Here is a 13,662-nt window from a genome sequence, read left to right as displayed (position 1 = left end):
CGATTGCATTGCATACAATAAAGCGACAACCATATGGCTCCTGCCAGTTGCCGATAACTCGGTTACAAAACATGATCATCTCATACAATAGAATTTAGCATCATGTCTTGACCATATCACATCACAACATGCCCTGCAAAAACAAGTTAGACGTCCTCTACTTTGTTGTTGCAAATTTTACGTGGCTGCTACGGGCTTAGCAAGAACCGTTCTTACCTACGCGTCAAACCCATAACGATAGTTTGTCAAGTTGGTGTTGTTTTAACCTTCGCAAGGACCGGGCGTAGCCACACTCGGTTCAACTAAAGTTGGAGAAACTGACACCCGCCAGCCACCTGTGTGCAAAGCACGTCGGTAGAACCAGTCTCGCGTAAGCGTACGCGTAATGTCGGTCCGGGCCGCTTCATCCAACAATACCGCTGAACCAAAGTATGACATGCTGGTAAGCAGTATGACTTATATCGCCCACAACTCACTTGTGTTCTACTCGTGCATATAACATCAACGCATAAAACCAGGCTCAGATGCCACTGTTGGGGAACGTAGTAATTTCAAAAAAATTCCTACGCACACGCAAGATCATGGTGATGCATAGCAACGAGAGGGGAGAGTGTTGTCCATGTACCCTCGTAGACCGAAAGTGGAAGCGTTAGCACAACGCGGTTGATGTAGTCATACATCTTCACGATCCGACCGATCAAGTACCGAACGCATGGCACCTCCAAGTTCAGCACACGTTCAGCCCGATGACATCCCTCGAACTCCGATCCAGCCGAGTGTTGAGGGAGAGTTTCGTCAGCACGACGGCGTGGTGACGAGGATGATGTTCTACCGACGCAGGGCTTCGCCTAAACACCGCTACAGTATTATCGAGGTGGACTATGGTGGAGGGGGGCACCGCACACGGCTAAAAGATCAAACGATCAATTGTTGTGTCTAGGGTGCCCTCTTGCCCCCGTATATAAAGGAGCAAGGGGGGGAGGTGCGGCCGGCCAGGAGGAGGCGCGCCAGGAGAAGTCCTACTCCCACTGGGAGTAGGACTCCCTCCCTTCTTGTTGGACTAGGAGAGGAGAGGGAAGGAGAGAGGGGGAAAGGAAAAGGGGGGCGCCGCCCCCCCCCCCCATCCTTGTCCAATTCGGACTTGGGGGGAGGGGCGTGCGGCTGCCCCTTGGCCGCCTCTCCTCTTCCACCAATTGGGCCCATGAGGCCCAATAGCCTCAGGGGGGTTCCGGTAACCCCCCGGTACTCCGGTATATATCCGATAACCCCCGGAACCATTCCGGTGTCTGAATATAGTCATCCAATATATCAATCTTCATGTTTCGACCATTTCGAGACTCCTCGTCATGTCCGTGATCACATCCGAGACTTCGAACAACCTTCGGTACATCAAAACATATAAACTCATAATATAATTGTCATCGAAACGTTAAGCGTGCGGACCCTGACGGGTTCGAGAACTATGTAGACATGACCGAGACACGTCTCCGGTCAATAACCAATAGCGGAACCTGGATGCTCATATTGGCTCCCACATATTCTACGAAGATCTTTATCGGTCAGACCACATAACAACATACGGTGTTCCCTTTGTCATCGGTATGTTACTTGCCCGAGATTCGATCGTCGGTATCTCAATACCTAGTTCAATCTCGTTACCGGCAAGTCTCTTTACTCGTTCCGTAATACATCATCCCACAACTAACTCATTAGTTGCAATGCTTGCAAGGCTGAAGTGATGTGCATTACCGAGAGGGCCCAGAGATACCTCTCCGACAATCGGAGTGACAAATCCTAATCTCGAAATACGCCAACCCAACAAGTACCTTTGGAGACACCTGTAGAGCACCTTTATAATCACCCAGTTACGTTGTGACGTTTGGTAGCACACAAAGTGTTCCTCCAGTAAACGGGAGTTGCATAATCTCATAGTCATAGGAACATGTATAAGTCATGAAGAAAGCAATAACAACATACTAAACGATTGAGTGCTAAGCTAACGGAATGGGTCGAGTCAATCACATCATTCTCCTAATGATGTGATCCCGTTAATCAAATGACAACTCATGTCTATGGCTAGGAAACATAACCATCTTTGATCAACGAGCTAGTCAAGTAGAGGCATACTAGTGACACTTTGTTTGTCTATGTATTCACACAAGCATTATGTTTCCGGTTAATACAATTCTAGCATGAATAATAAACATTTATCATGATATAAGGAAATAAATAATAACTTTATTATTGCCTCTAGGGCATATTTCCTTCAAGTGTTGTACTACATCATTGTGCAATTATTGCAGTTTAGCTTCTCATATTAACCTAGTTCTTATAGGTACATATGTACTCGGTAAAGATTCGCGCTTCGACCCTTTTTATGTATGGGGCAATGAGATATTCATGAACCAGCATCTACTGAGGAAACTGATAAATATTGTTAGTAAAATGAGTCAAAAGATGGTAAATAAACTATTTGTTTACACTTTATCCAAGACAACAGTGAACTGTAGGATGATAAATAAGAATTCTGTAGCCTTCTTTTTACTGCCCATAATGAGTGTTAGATGATTATGTCTGAATCTTCTTCCTTTGCAATCGTTACCGAAGTAGTTTACTCCAGATTACCTCTCAAACTACATGCTTGGTGGACATGCAAAGTTTAAAGTATTTCTACTAGACTACAATGACTATCTAGAAGTCCTCATGAAGACAGTGAAGGATAGGCAGTCGGCCATCTCAAGGGGTTGAACTAGAGTCGTGTGTGCATTTGGCATGGAGGAGTGCACAATATGGGCAGTCTGCTTCATCTTGTTCAGCAACCAGAATGTATTTCGTCTTTTTGTTTACCATCTTTAATACAAGTATACAACCCTATTTTATCATTCTTTATTTGGTGCTTATGCAATTCTTTTTTTATGTAATTGTTGAACATATGTACCTGTCAATCGAATAGTGCATTGGTTGTTGAACCGGATGTTTATGAATAAAGTTATTGCCTACTTTCAAATTCAAATTTTGTATAATTTTCAATTGCAGCGATTAAAAGAAATTACGCTCTGCAGGTCATTACGGCACACACGGTCTATAAAGCACAACATGTGTGATATACATCACAATCTGACACGGTTCACAGAGAGGAAACGTGTACGACCATATGCGCAGTTGCCTTTTGCAAAGCATGTGAGACAAGACAATATATCACAAACGGTGCGAGCAAACTCAATGTTTGTGATAGTCGCGTTATCATACACGCTTTACAATCATGAATTGTTTCTGATGTCATACGCATCGTTAATGTTGCACCACATAATAGAATATGCGATAATTACCCTGTATGACACTGGTACGACAGATGGAGATCTATGCCAGAGACATTAGCATGGGAAAGGAGCTCGCCGTATGAGATAGATTTCACACTGGACAAAACTGATTAAACAAAACTTGGTGTGGCTTAAAGCTGTGTCACGGATACTATTATATAGTATGTGGGAGAGCTTTTAAAAAATAAAATGTTAAAACACATTTTTCAAATGGTAATTTTCTATAGAAGCTAAAAAATGTCTACAATCGTCTGTATAAATGTTCATCCCACATTTTGAAAAAAAAATTACTTCGCATAATCACCACTTATTGAGATAACATTCACTTTCTATTAGAAAACATGTTCATCGCATTAAAATGTAAGTCGCATATTTGAAAAGTGTTTGGCGCATATTTGAATAATATTTGGCATGTCTTCAAGAAAAATGTTTATCGCATACAAAAAGTCCCTACATATTTACAAAATGTTCATCCCATATTAGAATTTTTTTAATCATTACTAAAAAGTGTTTTTCACATATTCTAAAATATGGTCATCGTTTATTGAAAAAATGTTTATCACATATTATTAGAAATAGTATGTGCATACTGGAACACACAAAGTAAAAGTTAAATACTGAACAGAAAGTTGAAAATAAATTTGAAAAGCAAAAGGTAGAAACCAGATTTAATAAAATACCGAAAAAATGTAAAGAAAAAGAAAAAATGGAAAATAAAAAGGAAACCGGTGCCCTGAACGGGGTGGACCCATGAGCGTCGGTGAAGTTGCACATGGAAACAGTAGTCTTTGCATAGATGCAGAAAAAGTTTATTCCTACTCAAAAAATGTACGTGACATTTAAAAAAATCACGTGGTTTGTAAATATGTTCATGAGATGGATGCATGGAGCCGTCTTTGGAAGAGGTTCAAATTTTGGAGGAATGGAGGGGGGTCGGAATGGATACGCGCGTGCAGAATCAAATTTGGTTTAATGTAATCCTTATCAATTCATTAATGTCACCGCGCTGGGATAAACTGGAGACAGCCAGAGCAGACAGTAATACTGAGTTTCTTACTCGCAAAAAAAAAAGTAACACTGAGTTTTTGAAAGGACTTTTTTTTAAAGGACAACAGTAATACTCTCTCCGTCTAGGTAAGTAAGTCATCTTAGGTTGTGCACCGTGATCAAGGAGGAGGGGGAAACGAGAGACCTTAATGTTTATTTGCTAATTAATAGCATTGCATGCAATGAACTAACCACTGCATGTCGTGTTTGGTAGTCTCAAGTCATTAAAAGTATACACACCCCTCATCTCTTATTGGTTGATATGTCAAGAAATAAGAAATGAGATAAAAGTTAATGCATCGTGCCTAAGTGTTTTAGGATTATTTGGTTTCGTAAGATGACTTACACACCTAGACAGAGGGAGTACTGAGTAGTACGCCCGGAATGGGAAGTCATAAGTTTGGGGCCCACCTGCCCGCGAGACCACGCGGTTACGACCGTGTTGACGAACCCAATGACCAAATGAGGCAATTAACCTGCAGATTCGGATGAGTGTGGTCCGCGCGTCACCCACACTCGTCTCTCGTCTCCTCCTGTCGCCGGTCCAGAGTGGAGAGTGGAGGTGGCCAGCCGTGATTGCTCCGTGTAGTTGTGCCGTCGCCTATCTCCTGTGCGCAGTCATCCTGTTGCGCGCGGGCGACGGGGGGCTTTAGATTGGAACCTGGGCTCGCCGCTCCGGGCTCTGGCGGTTCTCCGTTCCTAGCCATTCTTCTTCCTCTGCTAGGGTATAGGCTTTTCTAGCCTTTCCTTTCGTGCTTGTTTTGGGGGCGTAGTTGTTGAACGGGGGCTTGGATGGATCGTGGGAACCGGATTCGTCTTCTTCGCCCCGTCTGCAGTTGGCGGTGTTTTTCTTCTTTCTTTCCTGGACATGGGGACGCGTGCGAATTCAAACGAGATCCTGGGGGTTTCCTCGCCTGATGGTGGGCGGTGAGGGTTTCTCCCGTAGCGCGCGCGTTTTGTTTGCTGGTTCGCGTTACGATTTGCGTTGCGTCAGATGTCATAGATCATCCGTTCAAAGGAGCGGAAAATCTCAGTTTTCAGGTGATGATCAGCTCGTACTTCATCCTTCGTAGTCAAGGCTGCCCTGAGGGTGGGCCTTGGGGCGGCCGCCCCGGCCCCAGCCCCCCAAAACGGAGGGGCACCCAGCCATCCAAACCGCAGGAGAGCCATTAGAGCGATATAAAGCTGTCTCCGTCTCCAGTGTCCAGCCTCGAGGAAGAAGAAGAAGGGCGAAACATTTTTCCTCTAGCGACCTAAGCCTTGGTCCTTGGTTTCTTTCTTTGACAATGGATGTTTTTAGTTGATTGTTCTTTGGTGTTGGGCTACTTCAGGCTGTTAGGTAATCCAAACATAAATTGGTTTTAGCTAGGTATAAGTTCTAGTTATGTGCAAGCTAGCAGTCTGCATGAGACACAGGGTTGAGTCCGGTTAGGAAGTGATCAGCGCTGCCGTGTAATTAGATTAGGTAAGTTTCAGTAAAGTTTCCTAGTCCTATACGTCTGTGGCTATTGCCTTGTGTTGGCGAAGTATGTGTCCGTATAGGTCAAGGAAGTCTTGGTTGTGTCGGTTTGATGGGTCAGGTCCTAGCGTGTATATATGCACGTATAGGGCTGCTAAGATTGTAACACCGTGAGTTGAGAAAAAGGAAAAAAATAAGCACGTATAGGGCTGCTAAGATTGTAACACCGTGAGTTGAGAAAAAGGAAAAAATAAAGAGAGAAACAAAGGGCACGATACGAGCCCTTGGCTATCAGTTTTTTGTGCGCGTGTGTTCTTCTGATTTGATGTAATTGATCCTGTGGGCGAATTTCCAACACAGGCTGGGCAGGAAGCTTGAATTGAAGCCTCTCGGTACTTGCAGCAGCAATTTGTTACACATGCGGACAGTACAGAAATTACCTTACGGTATGACATGGCAATTTTGGTTGCAAATCAAAGGGACGGTCTACATCAGGGGGAGGTTATTGGTAGTATGAGATCTGGAGGCAACTGTGCTCGAATGTAAGGAGCAAACAATGGATTTTTGTGAAGATCTCCTACACCCACTGTCTGCGCGAAGCAAATGAAGTAGCTAATGATTTATCGAAGAAATCCTTTGGTGAAAGAACTTCTAAATTTTGGGACAAAACGTTCCCTGATTTTATTTCTTATTCCCATGTAAATGACCTTTGGATTATCTGAAAAATAAAATCTTGACGCTTTGAAAAAAAAAGAGATCTGAATAGGTTTCAATCCATAGATTTAATATGTAAATATAGTATACTTTTTTTAGTTCGAACCTTGGTAGATAATACCTTTAAGAAGAAAATCTAACCGAGTTAGGAACGAAACACATGGCGACAATAAACTGGAGCCTCAACGATAACTAAATAACTCTCTCTTTGCAGATTTCTATCAATACTAATTTATGTATTTTCAAAACCGTAATTCGAAGTTATAAGTAGATGGCTGATATATAATTACGCCAGCTTTATTTATTTATGTACATTTTTATATCCTACTTCGGTTATTTTTGTTCTTATTATAGGCTTACTAAAGTTGCTATTCGGTTCATTATATACATCTTATGAAAGAAAATTGTTTGCAAGCTATTGGTTTAGCCATGCAAAAAAAATTAGTTCATTCTCCACCACCCCGTACAAGCACAATTTAGCTCGTTGGGTAGTAAGAACAATTTAGCTTGATATCATGTGTGATCGCCTCCTGCCTGCGCCAACGCTAGATCTTTTAGTGTGCCCTGAATGGGTACGCCCCATCACCGCCCCCACACGACCACGTTCAGAAGCGAGTCACCAAAGAGAGAACTGCACATCAGCCACCGGCGACCTCGATGAGGCGATTTCGAAGGATGCTTCTCTATAATTCTCTTTCTTTTGATATTTCTGTCAGAAATATTTGAATATTTTTAATGGGACCGTATTCTCATTTCGCCCCAGGCCCTGAAAATCCCAGGGGTCGGGTGTCGAACTTAATTGTTCCGCTGTGTATTATCGTGCCTTCATGGTAAAGTCTGCTGTTAGCCATGCATGCTATTGTGCCATCTAGATCTGTTCTCATGGGGTTATGTAAACTGTCCGGGTGGTGTCCAAGTTGGTTCATGTATTTACCTATCTCTGCTAGTTCATGTATTTCGTCTGTGTAAAGTTGAAGAATGGTCGATTTTACCATTCTGAGTGATGTTATGCTCACATGAACTCTATTAGTATTTAGTACAAGATCGACCCAGGCGTGCTCTTGTTGTACAAACGAGTGTGATTGATAAAGACTACCATAGTATTGCCATGTTTGTAATCTGCTATCCTTTAATCTTTTTCAGAAGCATATATGACAAACCAGGTAGCATCTGAGGTTATTGAAATCGTGGAAGATGACGATTCTGTAGGTGAAGAATGTTGGGATTTGCTTGAGGTGCGTGTTGCTATATACTCTAGTGATTTTTTGGTTGTGGTATTGGTAAAAAAAGTTCTATTGGTATATCTTCTGTTATTGCAATTTATATACACTAGTACAGAACCGGACTTTAGCGCCGGTTCGTAAGGGCCTTTAGTGCCGGTTCTGCAACCGGCACTAAAGAGTGGAGACTAAAAGCCCCCACCCTTTACTACTGGTTCGGCACAAACCGGCGCTAAAGTGCCACCACGTGGCATGAGCCAGGCCCGGGTGTTGGTAGACCATTAGTACCGGTTGGTAGCACCAACCGGTACTAAATGTTTGGGGGGTTTTGGTTTTAATTTTTATTTTTTCATTAATTTTGTGTTTTTCATTTAATTTTTTTTTGTTTGCTGGTATTTTATGATACTACATATCGTACACGTTATGCATATATATAAATAGATTTTCTCGTAGAACCGATCATATATATATATATATATATATATATATATATATATATATATATATATATATATATATATATATATACTCTATTAGACACCCTGGGTGAGGAATTACTTATTTCTCACCCTAGTCCATCTACCGAGCCGGAGGCCACGCACTAAGCCGCACCGGCCAGCGTCCAGGCTGTAAAATTACACCGGTATCTATCTAATTTTACGTTTATATGCCCACGTTCCCGTCCACCTCCCATCCACGTCCTTTTCTTTTCTTGAGTTAAAAAAAAGGCTGCCAACGGTTCGAGATTATCGACGGCGAACAACATGCAGGGATACGGCGGTGTGGTGCTCCGCGATTTGGCACGGCGCGATTTTGCTCGCGGAGCGCCGTGCTGCTCGGCGGCGTGGTGTCGACGCTGGGGTGGTCGCTGGGCGATTGGGGCGGCCTGGTGTGCACCGCTGGTGAGATGTGCCGCCGTCATGGTCGACAGCTTCCTCGAGCACGGCCTCCTCGGATCCGTCCTCCTCGTCCCCAGATCCATCCTTCCATATTCAGTTGCATGCCGCTAAATCAGTCGAGACAGACCCGAATCTTCTCGCTCAGGTGCCCCACGAGCTCCCAATTGGACTAATGTCTAATGTCCGATGGATCTGGGTTCTCCGGATGGTGGTGTTGAAGGGACCCGAGTGGCTAACAACGTGACCGGCAAGCGAGAGGCAACCAGAACCACCGTCCTCGAGCTCTACTACTAATCATTCGGTCATCACGTGGGTTACATGGGTATGTACTACTATGTAGCCATACTTGCCTGCCCCAATCATTTTCATTTGCTTCAGTCCCCAATCTGGTTCGTAGCAGTCGTACATGTAGTAGAATCTTGCACCCCTCCCCCCCGGTTGTTGAATTTTTGGTCGACTCATGTGCTGCTCCACGTCATCAAACCATTTTCTCATCATTCGTGCACTGAATTATTGAAAAAAAATCATTCTTGTCGTACACACATCACCATTTGTTTCTAGAACAAATAGTCCTATTTGTCGGATTTCTAATTTTCAGAGCTTGCAGAGTGTTATTTCAAGTTTACCGTTTGGTTGTACTTTTGTTTCATCAGATGCACCATATGCTACTATTCAGAAAAGCTTTTGCCCTATCACTGAAGGCCATACTTACTGTATCTATTAGCTACTCCAAACATCATTAGTCTGTTACTATGTACTCAATAATGATTCTGGAGGTGCTGCTAACATTTCCTTCTAGAGATAAAAAAATGATGTGTGGGCTACAGTGATGTGATTGATTTCTGCTTACATTGCATTTGTCTTTCCTGTCATCTATGTTTTGATTTAAAGTAGATATACCTCATGTGGGAGTTGGAACTAAATAACTCACGTACTTGTAGGAATCCTATCAATTTTGAGCTGCTTGTGTGTCATCATTAATTTTCACATAAAAACTAGGATAATTATGTCATTAATTTTGCAGTAGAAATTATATCGCTAGAGCCATCCCTAGGCGTGCCACCTTTCAATCTATATAGCTACCGGTGCAACATAACAGTATATAGTACCATTGCAGTTTTATACCCCTTAATGATTTTCTGACAATGTTGTATGGTCTGAGTGCCTGAGTGGAACAGGTGAGTTTTTGTGAAATACAATAGCCCCTCCTCTTACGACCCTGTCAATTCTTTTGAGCTGCTTGTGAGTTTTCTGACAATTTGTGATCATTGTAAACATGAAGTCTTTTGATAGCTCGAAAAACTGTATAATCTTTCCAGTCTCTTATTCTTTATTCTTTCTACTTGACCGAGTAATAACTTTTAACTGTAGTTTGGCAATGATCAATGCACAGTTCTGCTGTTTCCATTAGGCAGCTGGTGTGTTGGTTGAGGACAGGTTTGACTATTTGAGTAGTTCTTTTTTCCTCTTGGAGTAATTGGCTTAGTGTTTTTTTCTCTTGCGCTTGCTCTTGGCAAGTTTTTGTATGATATAATGTTTTTCTATTGTTGGAAGGGCAGCCCTCCTGTGTTTTGTTAAAAAGAATCATGGCCTGCAGGAAAAAGAGCTCAGTTGCTGAAGAGATACACTTGAAAAAGAAGCTACAAGCTTCACTAAATAAGTCAACATCAGTGTTTAGTTGTTGAGCAAGGATAGTCTAAAAAAACTATTCAGAAGCATTTTGAGAAATTTCTTTTCTTCTTCTTTAATTTGCCTGGTTCATTAATCCTTCCTTGTATAATGGGACGTTTCACCTTACATTTAGTATCTAACTAAACTAGAAAATAAACATTGGCTGCTGCATATATGTCAGATTACGTGCACATATGGTGTTTTCTTTTGATATTTCTCTGCCAGGAAATTAGGTGTTGTCAAGGAAATAATCTTCTTGTCAACAATTCCATTTTTTTAATATTCACTTTAGATAACTTTGTTAAGAATTGGAGCAATATTTGGAGCTGAATTGATGTTTCAGGGCTACTATCTTATAGATATAGTACAATCAATTGGCTGGCTACTATGTGATGTTCTACTTGGTTTGAGGAGCTATCTGGTTATCTCTGTACAAGCATGCTTATATCCTGAATGAATGTGATGTTACATTGAGTCGCTCATTGATTGTTGTATTTTAGTTTTTTAGCTATTAAGATAGCCATTCAATTACATTAACCTTTGTAGGTGCCAGAACCTGAAATGGTGAAATATACTTCTATCTAGTTAGATTTTATTATTATTGCATAGTAAAATGAATTGTAGCCTCAAGATTGTCTGCCTTCATAAGAAAGAAATACTTCTTTAAATGATCATATGGTGCAGTCCCAGCCTGCGTTTTGACTGCCTGTCTCAAAACTGTAGCCTCGTATGGCCTAAGGTGAGCTAAATGTTGAATCCACCAAACCTTTTCATAGTTTAGGTTCTGTAGTGTTTTTCATCTATGTTTTTGTGAGCTAAACGATGTTAGTGTTTTATAGTTCACTTGCAATTCTTTTTGAAAATCCAAGTTCCCTCATCATATTTGAGCCATCAAGGTAAATCCAACATGGAATTTTTGAATTTTTTATTCTTAGTACGTGATGCAATAGTCGCTACGAAGATATAATTCATGCCAGCCATTTATTACTAAAAGCAGAAGAATCCTACTTCTTGAATTTATATTCCAATAGTCTGCTTCAGTCACTACCAAGATTTAACTTATGTTTTGGCACACTCTTGACAGGCCCGTTGAGAAGGGTGTGCGAGCGGTGCGACCGCACAGGTCCCAAAATCGTAGGGGCCCCGATCGGTGAAAAAAACATATACGATCCGGTTCATGCGCTGGATGGCTGGTTTTTTAGCTGGCTCGTGTTATCCTATCGCAACAAAACTGCAGACAGATGCACCAGAAGCGGAAACTCATTACGTTGAGGCCCCTAGTTCCACTAATCGCAGCCAATAGGGCCCAGCCGGATGTACGAGATCAAATAGATATGTCTCTGTCTTGGGAGAAAACAACTTCACGAATAGGGAGGCCCGTCTACCTGCTTCTAGGAACGGACGAGCCGCCGATGGATGGCGGAACGCCACGGCGAGTCCGCTGTACTGCCCTCCGTCGCCGGATGTATCCCTGCTGCGGCAGCCTCATTTGGTCATCCCCAAATATATTCCTAGGTAAGCCGTAAACCATAAGCTGGGAATCAAAATAGATGGACGAAAAACTTGTTAGGGTAATCTCTTTTGTTTAGGGTTGGGTAATCTATTTTCTGATACAAATTCTGGTTCTCTTTTGCTGTTGCCATATCATATCCACTGCAATCCCTACTTGTACAGTAGTGCTGCTCAATTAGGCACGTACTCGATTTTAATCAAAATTAATATGATAAACACATTACCTCTGATCTAATTTTTAATTCTAGTACTAATTCTTCGTCTTTGGCTCTTCTGGTACATTACTAGTATATTTCATTACAAGAACACTCCATCGATTTTTATTTTATGAGAATAGACTCAATGGATTTACAGATTTGTTTCAAGAAATACTAGACGGAAGATGCTTTTCAGTACAACATACAGTCATTTGACTGTTTCTGTACAATTCGCCAATAAAATAAAATTAGTACTATGTTTACTCTTTGGCATTACTATATGATCTATTTCTAAATACTTTACTAAATAACACATATCGAAGCTATGTAATTAATTGAAATTATGTCTAGTAATATTAGTTATACATTTGTTTTGCAAACTTTTGGGCCCCATATTACATTTCGCACCGGGGCCCTGAATTTCTGGAGACGGCCCTGACTCTTGAAACGAGCATAAATACTTGAGATTTAATGTAATCTATATGTCCTATTGTGGCATGCTACTCACTCTACAAATTTAGATCTGAATATTTAGTATCTATCTTACTATTTAGTCTTGGTGGGAAGTGAGCCACCTGCACTAGAAAAATTAGAATGTAGCACATGCAAATACTATGAAAAATACTTTCATACTTAACACATTTGTTCTAGAGCTGATTGAACCGCTACCTTGTCTAATGTGAATCAGAAATATATTACCGTTAATGTAGTTTTTTTGTGTGGACTATACCATTAATGTAGTTGGTAAACTTATAATGTGATCTTGCTTTCCTTATGTTTCCAACCCTTCTTATCACTGTCAGTTTAGGATTTGTAAGTTTAACATGGTTACTTCGCTTGTAGGCTTTTGATGTCGTGGATGGTAAATGAGCAAAACATACCAACTCATTATGTCCCAGATTTAAGGCATCCCTGTTTAGTGACTCCATCCTGATTCAGCTGGCTACAACACTTGATCTGGCTGGATGTCCACTAGATTGTGGCTGCAGTGTGAATTGTTTTCTTTCTTTTTTGGCTGTGAATTCATGCGTGGTTTGATGGTATGCCATCTTCTCTGGACACAATAGCTAAAAGCCCATGGAAACAAAGCCAAGTGGTCAGTGGAAGTACTTTCTTGGAAGAAACAAATGAATCATAGTTATTTGCTTTCCGAATCTGTTTATTCTTCCATCTTCTTGATGTAAAGCATCATGATTTTTTTAGAATTGTCAAGCATTATGATAAAAATGAATTCTTATATTTACTCATGCCAAGACATCGGTCGTCTTAATTAACGTACAAATGCATTATGTGTTCAGGAACATGTACACAAGAAATACGAGAATTTCCACCTTGTTGAAGATCTTACATAAAATAATTGCGTTGATAAAGTTCAGTATTATACGGCGTGTTACTGATATTCTTCTTACGTGAGCTCTCAATTTCTCACAACGGGTCCCAATCTTTTTCATGTTGGCTGGTTCAATTAGTGGTTTCCTGCAAGTCTTGTTTTTCTTCCGCTGGTTACCATTTTCTTACACGAGCGGCCAAGATCCTTTCATGGGTGGTTGTCACTAGGACAACGTGTCCATAATCTCCTAATTTTCTTAAGTTGGCCAGCAGTTTGCTGAACTCGAGGCACGC

General features: G+C 41.4%; 1 long non-coding RNA gene across 1 annotated transcript; it reads left to right on the top strand.

Moving 5' to 3' along the window:
- Window positions 1-10,417: 10,417 nt before the first annotated feature.
- On the top strand, window positions 10,418-13,189 carry LOC123176817 (uncharacterized). The gene is made up of 2 exons (XR_006488670.1): window positions 10,418-11,845; window positions 12,883-13,189. It is a non-coding gene; the product is annotated as an uncharacterized lncRNA (long non-coding RNA).
- Window positions 13,190-13,662: the final 473 nt, after the last annotated feature.

Source organism: Triticum aestivum, chromosome 1D (assembly GCF_018294505.1).
Source record: "Triticum aestivum cultivar Chinese Spring chromosome 1D, IWGSC CS RefSeq v2.1, whole genome shotgun sequence".
Taxonomy (NCBI): Eukaryota; Viridiplantae; Streptophyta; class Magnoliopsida; order Poales; family Poaceae; genus Triticum; species Triticum aestivum.
The sequence above is the reverse complement of the archived record's forward strand: the minus strand, read 5'-3'. Positions and strand labels throughout refer to the sequence as shown.